The sequence below is a fragment of the Canis lupus genome, chromosome 3, assembly GCF_003254725.2.
Source record: "Canis lupus dingo isolate Sandy chromosome 3, ASM325472v2, whole genome shotgun sequence".
NCBI lineage: Eukaryota > Metazoa > Chordata > Mammalia > Carnivora > Canidae > Canis > Canis lupus.
The window spans coordinates 6346344-6359639 of NC_064245.1; the positions used below are offsets into that span (position 1 = coordinate 6346344).

The 13296-nt window shown below is 33.8% G+C and overlaps 1 long non-coding RNA gene across 1 annotated transcript in view; it reads right to left on the reverse strand.

Moving 5' to 3' along the window:
• Nucleotides 1-2712: 2712 nt before the first annotated feature.
• The window catches only part of LOC125754793 (uncharacterized), a 74778-nt gene continuing 64194 nt past the window's right edge, over nucleotides 2713-13296 (reverse strand). The window contains exon 3 of the long non-coding RNA XR_007409634.1: nucleotides 2713-2790. This is a non-coding gene — a long non-coding RNA (uncharacterized LOC125754793). The remainder of the gene's footprint in view (nucleotides 2791-13296) is intronic.

Sequence of the window (13296 nt, forward strand, 5' to 3'; positions counted from 1 at the left end):
CAAGAAGAATAACAAGGAAGGGAATTAGTAAATATATTAGCTAATGTATTACTCATTTGCTGAAAAATAACGATTAATTTCAGAGAAGTTAAAAATTAGATCAGAAACAATATACTACACAAAAATAATACTAAAAATATTTGGAAGGCAATAAGTATATTGATTAAATTGTTTTATTACAGTCAAACATGCACATTGTTAATTTATAAAGAACAAATAAAAACTGAAATGCAGTGTTTTCTAAAGAAAGAGTAATAAAGACAACCTGATGTATCCAGAGGAAGATAAAACCTGGAAGACCAAACCAAAATGGTACACAAAGGAAAATAAAAAGTCCGTCTGTACCAGAAATAATACCTATGAGTAACTTGAACTTGAACTTACCTTTTATCAATAGTCATAGGTAATATTTTTAAACATACGCTGGCTTTTATATTAGAAGTTTAAGGGTCCTTAGAATGAATGATATTAAATGAGGTTAATAAGTAGAGTACAAGGGAAATGAAGAGTGAGAATTAGATGCATAGTTGAATTTAGGTATAATCTTTACATTTAAGATATCAAGCTAGATCAGCTGAAAATGATTACTATTAATATTCAGATATGGCCGTGGAAAGTGAAGAATCTGAGGATCAAGGAATTCAAAAAAGTAGAACATAGGAATATTTGTCTACATGGAACTTTCAATTCACCTAGGCTAATTCCCACTATGGGCTAGTAAGGTGGAGTCTCTTCAGGTGATGCAGTCATCATGTAAGTAAGAGGATCTAAGCAGAACATCAATAAACAGAAGACAGTAACACATGACATGAATTTCTAGTAGGAACAATTGAAAGCTATTGAAGAACAGGGTTGACATTAATTTTGTTTTGAAAAAGTTGTGCTGGTTTTGATGGAGAACAAATGCAGAGTGGCTACAGCAGGATTGTGAAGACAGGGGATTTTTAAACTACATTTAGTAAGTGATTGCTGCCATATAACCTTAATTAAGTTAGTTTATGGAGGGTTGAGTCTTTCAGTTATAGAGGAGAGGTTTTGCTTATGGATTATCTCAAACTGGCGCACCACTCTGCCCTATCTGTATATCAGAAGTGATGTGTTCTGTTTGATTCTGTTTGATTCTGTTTGACTGCAGATTAGATCATCAGCTGGTGTGTAATAAAAAATAAAGACAAGAGCAAAAAAACAAAATCCACTAATGCTTTTCTAGTTTGGAGGCAACAATAAAAGTATAGGTAAGCAGTAAACTATGCTAATTTCAGTGGATTAAAAAATGTAAGTCTTTCTCTTTATATATATATTCATATATTTTTGCCTTCACTGCAGACTTCACCAATTATTTGTTAGATATAGCTTAGTATTTCTGTCTATATCACATTGGATTTATCTGAACTTTGGCATGCAGTATTCATGTGGCATATTATAGATATTTTAAATAATTTGTGCGTGGGAGCACAGCATAACATATGAGGCACACAGTGTTTGCACTTATAAAATTTACACCACTGGTTTTGAAGACATTAGTAGATAACTTTTATTTTCCTTCCAAATCATGAACTTCACTTTATATGCCCCTGTGCTTTGCAACTGCTTTATTTAATTCAGTGGTGTTTACTTTTTTTCAAATACATAAAAGCCTCACATTTGATATGTCAAGGAAAAAAGAAACTTGTCTATATTGATATATAATAGTCACCTTTTATATGAATTCTTTGGTTGTAGGATTTCAGTGGTGATACATGCAGTGGAATCAATAAAGGGCAGAAAAAGAATCCTTTAGCAAACATGACAAAGAAAAGGTAAAAATGTATATCGTGAAGTAGATCTTATACTTGATGTCATGAACTTCTGCCCGATGGCAGTGATTGCACTATTGATACAATACATCTTTGATTGAAGAGGTCAAAATACTTGAGAAAAGCTCCAAAACCTATTTGTCACTGATAGCAAAGAAGATGGGAGAGTATGATACATTACTCTAGGGCTGATGTATAAAACTTCATAACAATAAGCCAACAATCTCAAATCACTCAATAATGTTTAAATTTCTTTCATAATACTATCATGGAAAATAAATGGTAGACAGGTAGGGATTCGGCAAATGTATTAGAATGGATTTACAGAAAGCACTATGCATGGGTATAAGGGAGAAAACACTCAAATCAACAATTTCTGTTTGTGCTGAATATATTGGCTGCTATTTTTCTCCCACTAGAAAAGAAAAAAAAAATCAGGGTCAAGAAAATTCTGAGGTAGTACTATGAGAGAGACAATGGGAAAGAATGCAGAAATGACTAATACTACTAGTCCTAAACACGGTAAATTAAGTATATCGGTTATTTTACTTATTTGCTGATAATTTTCAATAATTACCTAATAGTTTTAAACCAAGAGGATGATTCAGATATTTTTTCAAATAGTCCATCACTTAATATTAAAATGAAATGGAAAAAAAAAGGAGAACACAAAATGAACAAAATGAGAATAATTCAATATAATCCTGTACAGGAAAAATGGAAACATAAAGGAAAATAAAAAATATCATATAGGAAAAAATTAGCAACATTTTTGGGATTTTTTTTTTTTTTGGTAAGAATGTGGAGAAAAGGGAATCCTCAAAAAATTAAAACCTGAAATACCAGACCCCCCAGTAATTCTTCTAAATTTACCTGAAGAAAATGAAAACCCTAATTCAAAAATATATATACACACCTGTGTTAATGCAGCATTGTTTACAATAGCCAAGACAGGAAAGCAATGTCTCTCTCTATAGATGAATGGATAAAGAAGCTGTAGGATAGATGCACAATGAAATATTACTCAGCCATGCAAAAGAATCCATCTTGCCATTTGCAACAACATAAATAAATCTAGAGGATATTAAGCTAAGTAAAGTAAGTCAGAGCAAGACAAACACCATAGATTTCACTAGTGTGCAGAATCTTAACAAAACAAATGAACAAACACAACAGAAGACTCTTAAGTACATGGAGAGAACTAGTGGTTGCGAGTGGGATGGGAGTGAGGAGTAAAATAGGTGAAGAGGATTAAGAGGTACAAACCTAATTAGAAAATAAATCATCACGATGCAAAGCATAGCATAAAAAATATAGTCGCTAAGATTGTAATAACTTTGTATGGTAAGAGGTAACTGCACTTATCATGGTGAGCATTTTCTAATACCCATGTATGTAGTGTCGATACTATACCCACCTATTGTACGTACAGCCATACTGTACGGAAAAGAAAGGAAAAAGGAAAGGATAGGAAAAAGGAAAGGGAAGGGAAAAGGAAAGGAAAAGCAAGGCCTGTTACTATTCTTCCATAATAGAGATGCATTGCCCTTTCTTGTGAGCAAATTAAAATTACAATGACAGCAGAATTGTTGTATCCAGAAAATGTCTTTTGATTATTTCTTCTGTCATATGCTACATTTTGTTAAATCTGCCAAAGAAAAAACATTTCATTGACCCAGACTATGTTAACACATCCTTGTATATGCATACATACATACGCACACAAGTTAGCATAGTCAACAAAATGCTTTATCTTTGACAAATTATGTATATGTGTGCAAATAAAATATATAAATACACGATACGTAGCCACCTCTTCCCATATCTATTTAATAAATTGGGTGTTGTTCCTCCTTACTTTGTTTATGCCATTGGCAGGACACAGGTAGTTAAAAAATTATTCTAGTTACTTGCCTAATATTTTATAGCCCGCAAATTCATATGGCTTCTGAACCAAAAGTTTATTTGAAACAAATACTGTATTAGGAGGAAAACTGTTTGAAGGTTTTATTACAGTTGTCTAACAATCATTGAGTTTTTTAGTGGGGGAATTTCTTGGTAGAGTAAATTAAAATTGGAAGTTGAAGTTGCAAATATTCACAAATGTAATCAGCATATGACTTCAAATTGTCGACAGCCTAGTTTAACATGTTAGTTCTGAGTGGCCACAGCAGAGTCAGACTCAGCAACACGGCTGCCCAGCAGGAGTGTTGTAAGGACTCTGGGGAAGGGAGCTGGTCAAGATTTTATGATCTCATCTTTAACTTGTTCACCAAATATAAATGCTCTTATATTTCAGTCATTTTTGCTAATAATACAAATGGGATGTTTCAAAATACTTTGGCTTCCCTAATCACAGGTTTCAATAAAGTGATAAAAGCCATCTTCATTTTATAGCTTCCAGGTTGAACAATTATTGAAAAGGGATAGGTCTTATTAGGAAAATATGAATGTTCTTTGATGAAGTTAGAGGTTAAAATTAGAGGAGTGTAGTTAACTCTAACACTAGCATTTTAACCAATCAGTTGACTGTGAAGATAGAAGCATAAGGTGTAAAAAATTTACTAGGTTAAAAAAAACAAAAAAAAACAAAAAACTAGGTAGTAGGTTATTCTATTTTAAAAACATTTTCAATAGAAACTAAAAGCCCTAGTGTGTCATTTGGAGTAACTATTTGTATACTCTTATAAATCTTCTATAAAGATTAAGGCCTTTGCTCTAGAACTAGTTTGCTCTTGAATCCCTTTGATCACAATTACTCTGATTATATATATAAGTTACATAACCTCTCTGTGCTTGAGATTCCTCATCTGTATAATGAAGATAAAAATATGCCTTATAAGGATTAAATAAGTTGCTTCACACAGTACCTTGAACAGTGTTATTATTATTATTCATCCATCATTATTAATGATGTTCCATATTCAAGAAAACAAAAGGAAATTATGGTTATAAAACATTTGCTATTGCAAATTGTTTTTAAGCAGTGTTTTAACTTCCTTAAAGAGTATTGATAATTAGGGACGCCTGGGTGGCTCAGCGACTGCCTTCAGCCCAGGACGTGATCCTGGGGTCCTGCTATAGAGTTCCACATGAGGCTCCCTGCATGGAGCCTGCCTCTCCCTCTGCCTGTGTCTCTGCCTCTCAGTCTATGCCTCTCATGAATAAATACATAAAATCTTAAAAAAAAAAAAAAAGTACTGATAATTTTTTTATTCATTGTCACAATTCCCTTTCTTCAAAGGGAAAGAAAAATTTAAAAAGAAAAGAAACAAGTGAAAGGGAGTATTTTATTTAAATGGTGATATTCAGTTTATTGTCCATTTTCTTTCTCCTAATTCACTATTTCCAAGACACCACATGATCGGCACGTCTTCATTTACAGTGACAGAGCTCAAAAGCACTGATGGCTAAATGAGAGTCATACTTTTAAAAGAATGTTTCCCGGGCAGCCCTGGTGGCGCAGCGGTTTAGGGCCACTTGCAGCCCGGGGTGTGATCCTGGAGACCCTGGATCAAGTCCCACATCAGGCTCTCTGTATGATGCCTGCTTCTCCCTCTGCCTGTGTCTCTGCCTCTCTTGCGCTCTCTCTGAATAAATAAATCTTTAAAAAAAAAAAAAAAAAAAAAGAATGTTTCCCACAAAAACAGATGCTTATCAATTTCTTTCACATTTCTATACCTACGATGAACTAGATGTAGAAGCTGATGGCATGCATACTGCAAAAATAAAGTGAAAACAACACTACGAAATTCTTCTCTAAATTCTCCATTAACACCACTTCCCTGGGGATCCCTGGGTGGCGCAGCGGTTTGGCGCCTGCCTTTGGCCTAGGGCGCGATCCTGGAGACCCGGGATCGAATCCCACATCGGGCTCCCGGTGCATGGAGCCTGCTTCTCCCTCTGCCTGTGTCTCTGCCTCTCTCTCTCTCTCTCTCTCTCTCTGTGACTATCATAAAAAATAAATAAAAAAAAAAAAAAAAAAATTAACACCACTTCCCTTACTCTTGATTCTGTATGTTTTCCAGTAAACTCTAATTTGCTTCCTTCTGATAAAGTTGAATGTTCTGGAGGCCCACTCAGTAATTATGACATCACCTGTACTCTCAGAAACAGGAAAATGCAATTACAGAGGAGGTGATTCAAGCTCAGATTCTTTCAAGCCAAAAAAAGATTGAGTTGCATTTAGTTTGAATATTCTATAGTTTGAGAGCTATGCAGTTGACTGAATTTAGCCAAAAAAAAAAAAAAATGTATTTCTGCAGTTGTCTCATATATCCTAATATTTATAAGCCATTTCTATATCGCTTCTCTCCATAATATTCAAATATTTGCCCATAAGGAATATTTTTCCATGTTTATTATAAACTCTCTTATTTACTGAGCCGCACATTATATTTCCTAATTGGTAACTGGTTACCTAACTTCTAAAGCTACTTACTTGACTGACCAATTATACCATTTGTATAGCTGGTCAGTGAATAAAATAATACTGGATAACTTTCCCTAAAAGTAGCAAATTATTCTATATAAAAATCAGATTTATGCTTAGAGATATAATTCAATAAAATAGTGCTATGAAGGGGAAAAGTCATATATACATACATCTGAACTTTTTTTTTTTTACATAGAGGAGAAAAATGCATTTCCTTATAACGATACAAATGAATTTGTTCAGGAAGTCTAGATAGTAATCGCAACCAATTTCTAATGGATCCTGTTGTTTTTATCACTACACTATACACATTTGTTTCACTGTAGCTAAAACATTTTGCCTCCTCAGTGCAATCCTCTTTATGTAGTAGTAGTGACAGATTCTACAAGTTGTACAGTTTCATTTTTCCATTAAAATGTGTATGGTTTTGCATAAGTGTGTATGTGCGTGTGTTATGGGAAGAGATAGCTTTTTTACATAAATGGTTTTAAAAAGCCAAATTCTACCTTTTACCACTGCCTGACTCTTTCTTTGTGGTTTTGTTTTCTTGGCCATAATCTCAAAGGTATTTTCTCTGAAGAACCAAACCTCCAGGCTAATTTTCAGCACATTGATTAAATTTAGGGAAGTTTTCTAATATCCTTTATTAAACTTAATTTTATTACACCTCCAAGGTACTATTTATTTTTGTATTTTTTTTTCTAATTGTGGAATAGAGAGATTGAAATAAAACAGAGATTCTGATGTCCCTTAGGATTTGGAAAACTTCAAATAACATTGCTCTTGTCCTAACAATGAAAACAGCCAGGTGTTCGAAGAATACTAAAAGTTGAGGATGATGACAATGTTCTCTGGCTCCACTGTGTTGGCATGAAACCTGGATCTCCTGCTCCAGGGTCTCTCACAAGAATGCAAGTAAGGATTCAGGCCTGAAGGCCTGACTCCAGCATGGTCCACTTCTAAGTGTCTGTTGTCAAGATTCAATTTCTCACAGGCCGTTAGGTAGAGGACTTTCGTTCCCTGCTCGCTTTTGGCTGGAGACAGCCCTTAGTGCCTAGTCACCTGGGCCTCCACACTATGGTGACTTACATAATGACAAAAGTGATATCCTGTCACCTTTGTGTACCGTTTACCGAGAAGTCACAGGTACTACACCCCAAAGTGTTAGCAGCATGAGATAGAGACCAGTGGGGGCCTATAATAGTAACTACCTGCCCGTACCAAATTAATATAAGTGCAATTAATCATTATGTTTATAGAAATCCAGTGCCTAAGCTACATGAAAGTTGGTGGCATATTAGATAAAAAATAAAGCTATTCTATATATATTTTGTTCCCTATTTTAGTCATAAATAAATGCTAGAAAAATCAACTTTTTACCTATGCGTTTCATTACAGTCATTGTGATATTGATTTTCTTTACACAATTGTATTCCTTTTTATATTTTGTGCTTCTGAGTATGTAACATAGTTCTTTTCTGACTCAGGCATACCATATATTTGATTGGTTTTAATCTCCTTTATTATAATGTATTATAATATCTAAAAAATGCTATATCCTAGAAAGCTTTATCTTGGAAGCCAATAATATCTGTCATATTTATACGCCGGGTTGTAGTGATTTAGCATATGATTTTAATTAGTATCTGGCTAAGCAAGTTGTCAAGAATTTCACTTATTTCATAGCCAATAACAATATGTGTGATAACAATGTAAGCTCACCATAAAACACTAATTCAAATTTGGTCAAAAAATTTTATGACATATACTTAAAGGGCTTTAGCTAAATTTTTAAAAATTAATATTTAGCAGTTTTGGTATTTCATTTTGATCCGCTCCTTTTGGGAGATATATTATAAAAACATAATTTCCTTCTAAATGTTTATTTAATAGTGCATTTTAATTTCTACTTTAAAACTAACATTTTATTCAATTTTTTATTACTTTACATGCAATACTTTACATTGTGTTTAGCATGAGTCTTTTTACATTTACTGTTCATCATGAGTCTTGTTATATCCGATGTTTATTTTTACATTCTTGCCACTTACTCCACTTATATAGATACTTCTAAGTCTTTAATGATTCTGACCATTGCTCCTTAATTGAAAATTTATTCAGTAAGACGACACTGGAATATAACACTTTTCAATCCAATTAAAAATCGCTTAATATCTCAAAGCATTTGTTTTACTATTTCACTATTAAACATTTTATCTTGTGAAATTGTGTTTTTATAATTTCAAAGATATATATTGCTTTAAACATACAGTGCATTTCTGGAAAGCTGAGAAAAAGTATCTATTCCATTATATTATTTGACAAGGGGTCATTTTAATATGAATGATCAATTTGCTCCCTGTTAACCTCTTTGTCAATTTATCAGGAAAATAGAAGCTACAGCATTAAAATGGACATAGTGTATCGTCTGAGGCACACTGAATTATTATTTGATTTTTTGGACTCTAAGGTACTTACTCTTTTTTAACTGGATACAATCCAAATTATAGCCTAGGATTTTTATCTGGAAAACATTCAGGATAAAATAGAATGATATATGTATGTGTGTGTGTATATATTTATATATACACTCATTTCACTGGAAGATGTTTACTGATTCATTTACTCATTAACAGAATATTCATTGAATGTGTACTACTTGCCAGACACTGAGAATAAAACAAATAAAGCTTTCTGTTATGGAGCTTACACTCTACTCTTTAGGAAGTATATAAATTTTATTTTTTATATTTATATATATTCATTTTTATATCAATTAATTATAAAATGCTACAGAGATAAGGCAGAGAAAGTACACAGTAAGTGTAGATTTGAGAGGAGGGATAACAATGCTTATAATTGCTTTCAATAGCTTTTAAAGTCATTACAGAATTTTAGGTATATGAGAGCACAGAGATCATCAAATCCAAGTTTATTTTATAGATGAAGATATTGCTGCCCAAAATGGGAAGTGATATAAATCAGCCAAAATCTTATTAGATCACATACTGGCAAATTTGATTTGGAAAACAAGACATGTATTTCCAAAGGCAGTGCCCACTTTACATTACTAACTTGTTCCAGAGTGTTCCAAGTTTGCTATCAAGTATTATACCTGAGATGAAGGCCAAAGCCTTTTTTCCCTGTACTTATCTCTGAAGCCCCATAGCAAAAAAGAGTACTACCGGCACTTTTTAAAGTTTTTTTTTTGTTTTTAATAGTATTTTTTTCAGGGATCCCTGGGTGGCTCAGTGTTTGAGCATCTGCCTTCAGCCCAGGGCATGATCCTGGAGACCCGGGATCAAGTCCCACATCGGGCTCCCTGCATGGAGCCTGCTTCTCTTTCTACCTGTGTCTCTGCCTGTCTCTCTCATGAATAAATAAAAAAAATATATTTTTTTAAACAAAGTATTTTTTCAGATAGTTCTTATAGTTACAATCACATTCTTTCTTACTCTACATTTATACTCATGGACTCTCATGATTATATAACACTGGAGAGTACGAGACGTATTAATGTGTGTGTATGTATGTGTGCGTGTTGTGTTCAGGCCACATATCATATCAGGTCGTTTAGTATAGAAAAAAGAGTTGACACCTACAACACATTTGATGCATTTTATGAGGCACTTTCTCAGCCAGGACTACTGTAAAAAATGTTCCGAAAATAAAATAATTTACATATATATTTTGACTCTGAGTCTCCTTTAATGCTTCCATTCGGGCTCCAGGAAGCACATATTTACAAATTTTGGAACGCCTCAGGGAAAGCTGAGTAGTGTTGAAGTGGCTCATTTCTTGGTGTTCTTAAAATATCAATCAGTCTTAGGCTAGAAATGAGAATTGAAATCTCCACTGGCTTCAAGGGCACATCTGGGCTAGAAGGCTGTCATGTGGACTCAAATTTACCCTGAATACAAATTGCAGTTCCTAGCCATAAGGAAAAAAAAAAAAAAAAAAAAAAAAAAAACACAAAAACAACAACAAAAAAACTTTAGGGTTATTTAAAAACATAATCAGTCAACGGGCAGCTTTTTATTGTGAAGTCAGTAACCATCTGCAGTCAATAAAAAACTACCAGTTGGCCTAAACACGTAGATGCACACTGGTCACTTGTGTTTTGGCTTAGATTTGGTCCTATGCCCATGTGCACCTGTTTATCCATTCCCAAATGCAGTCGTGTGGACTGGAGGAGGCAATAAGTGCAACAATGCCAACGAGATATGCAATACACCTGCAAGTAAGTGTTTTCAGATTTTTATCCACACTTGCTTTAGAACGATGCTTCTACCAATGAAGGCGTGCCAGTAAGTTTTATCTGCAAGCCCAACTTTAGTCACAAAAATGGAAAGAAGAAGCATACAGATGAATATGGTCTATATGTACCTTTACTTCATGAAAATGTAAGTTGAAATCAGGGTTGTGAAACTTTATAAATTGTTCAGGAATTACAGTGATTCAATATAAATGAAATCACAGCTGGCAGTGATGTAAGACTGCTGTGAAGAACAGCTTTGCTTAAAGGTGCTGCTATCACTTGGTCAAGGGTTGCTTCAAAGCAGGGGAAAGGGCTACGGAATAAAAATAATGAATAGTGGAAATAAATAAAATAGAGAGAAAACTATTGATATAGCATGAAAAATATAAAATCCATTAAAGTAATAACAGTTCAATCTACTAAAATTTCTCAAGGTATCTTGTAAAATAGCTCTGCATGATTTCTCTTATTTTCAGCTATGATGCTCTATATAAATAGGTTCAAAAAAAATAGGTTCAAGTTCTATTGCTTGTATGGGAAAATGAAAAGCTTTAACTTGACATCAGAAAACCTGGAGTCAGAAAACAGAAGTTGTCACTCATGTGTGAATTTGAGAATTACCTTTACCTCTATGATCAGTAGTTTCTTAATTAATAAAAAGAAATTACAGAATAATAACTCAAGTCCATTTACTTTAGAAGTGAAAAGACGCAGCACAGAGATAAAGTAATTTGCTTTAGGTTGTCAACTGAAAAATTAGAGCTGAGGCTAAAGTTTACATTTCCAGACTTTGAGTTTAATGGGTTTTTTCAGGGCTTTGCTCTTCAAAGTATGGTCCCTGAAGGAACAATATCTGTGTGACTTGTGAGCTTGTTAGACATGCAGAAAAGCTTTCTAGATCCCAGAACTACTGACTCAGAATCTGCATTTTAAACAGATCTTCTGAGTTGGAAAAGCAACACCTTGCAATTTACTGCCTTCTCTCTGTGGTTGATGTGGGGAACAAATGAGTTGATAAATGTAAAACAAACGACGCTCAATTAACGCAATGTAAGTGCACCTAATGGCACCTCTAAAAGTGCTTAATTAAAAATTTGGAATCGACTTGTATAATTTTACCAATATCCTCACATTTATCAAAACCCCAAATTCCAATGAATTAAAAACCCTTCCAAGTCAAACTGAGAATAACTATTTCAATTAAATATTCATGGAGTATGTTGCAGTATTTAATCTACAAAAGATATCATCCATGAATGCAAGAAGAGTTTATAGAATTTATATTTTTTCTCCCTTTCTCAAAGTGTATTTATGATTAGATGCAAGCAAAGTTATAACCTAAGAATAGGGAAACGGTACAAGATAGTAGTGGAAACAAAGTTTTACACAGCCATTTTTTGATATATTTACATGAATGCATAGTCCTTAACATGACCAGAAGAGTGGTACTAATTTTAAATTTGCAGTTTTTACATATAGAAATAAATATGGCAATTGCATATTCTTTGAAAGAGACATCTTAAGTGCCAAACATAGTGCTTGAGTAACCTAAGTACTATATGTGTGTGTGTATACAAATTTTTTTTTTTTTTTTTTTTTTTTACCAAAAAACTAGGGAGTGGAATTAGGTTAAAAAATTTTTTTTCTCATCACCTAATACAAGAAAGAAATGGGATCGAATTGTTGTTATCACTGAAGAAAAATATGACAACTCAACAAAACTGAAACTTAAGATTCCCTTGTCTCAATCCAATTTTGAGATGAAGACACACTCATTTTGAGAAACTCTGTACTACGATGACTAAAATGAGCTTTGTGCTCTTCCAAATACTACATGGAATAAAGCAAAATGTAGCATAATCTTTATTCTTAAAGATGCAATCAAAAATAAAAATAAAGCAGCACAAACATAATAAGTTGATGCAAGCTTGGCTCTATTTAAAATCTTACAATAAGTGCAAATGTATGAAAATGTCATAAATAAAATATTTTAAATAATTTTGATTCTGGAGTAAGGTAGACAGAGTAATACCTGCAGAGATTTCTACCCACAAATCCTAGGAATCTGTGAATATGTGTTACATAATATTGCAAAAGGAATTTTGCTGATATAATTAAAGCTATGGATAAGAACCATTGTCTTGCATTATGTACTTCACCTCATATTGAAAAATGCATATTTTACATGAATGCAGGATTGCTTTAAGAAAAACATACCTGGAGTGCCTGTGTGGCTTAGTTGGTTAAGTGGTTCAGGTCATGAGTCCTGGGATCCAGTCCCTCATTGAACCTGCTTCTCCCTCTCTTCTCCACTCACGCTCTCTCTCGCTATCTCTGCCACTATCTCCGTCTCTGTCTCTCAAATAAATTTTAAAAAAATTAAAGGAAGACATACCTATATACTCTAACAGGATTTGAGAAAAGACAAAGTCATGACATGACAACATAAAGCAAAAAGGAGGTAAAGGGTCTAAAGCTAGGGAATGTAATGCCAGCAAAGAATGGCTTGATAAGCTTATAAAGAGGTTTGGCTTAAAAATGTTGAGCTAGGAGGAGAAAAGTGTTGAGCTAAGGCAGAAGCAGCTTCTGCCAACCAAGAGTCAGGTGATGAGTTTCCAGACACCGTTAAGATAATGACTGAAGAGAACGGATATCTGTCTTAACAGGTTTTTAATGCAGATGAAAGCACCTGATGCTGGGGGAGCAGCGGGGGGAGGGGGGGCAGCCACATAGGACATTTACTAGTAAGGAAGAGAAGCAAGCACCAGGTTTTAAGGCAGGTGGGGATGGGCTAACTGTACTGTTTT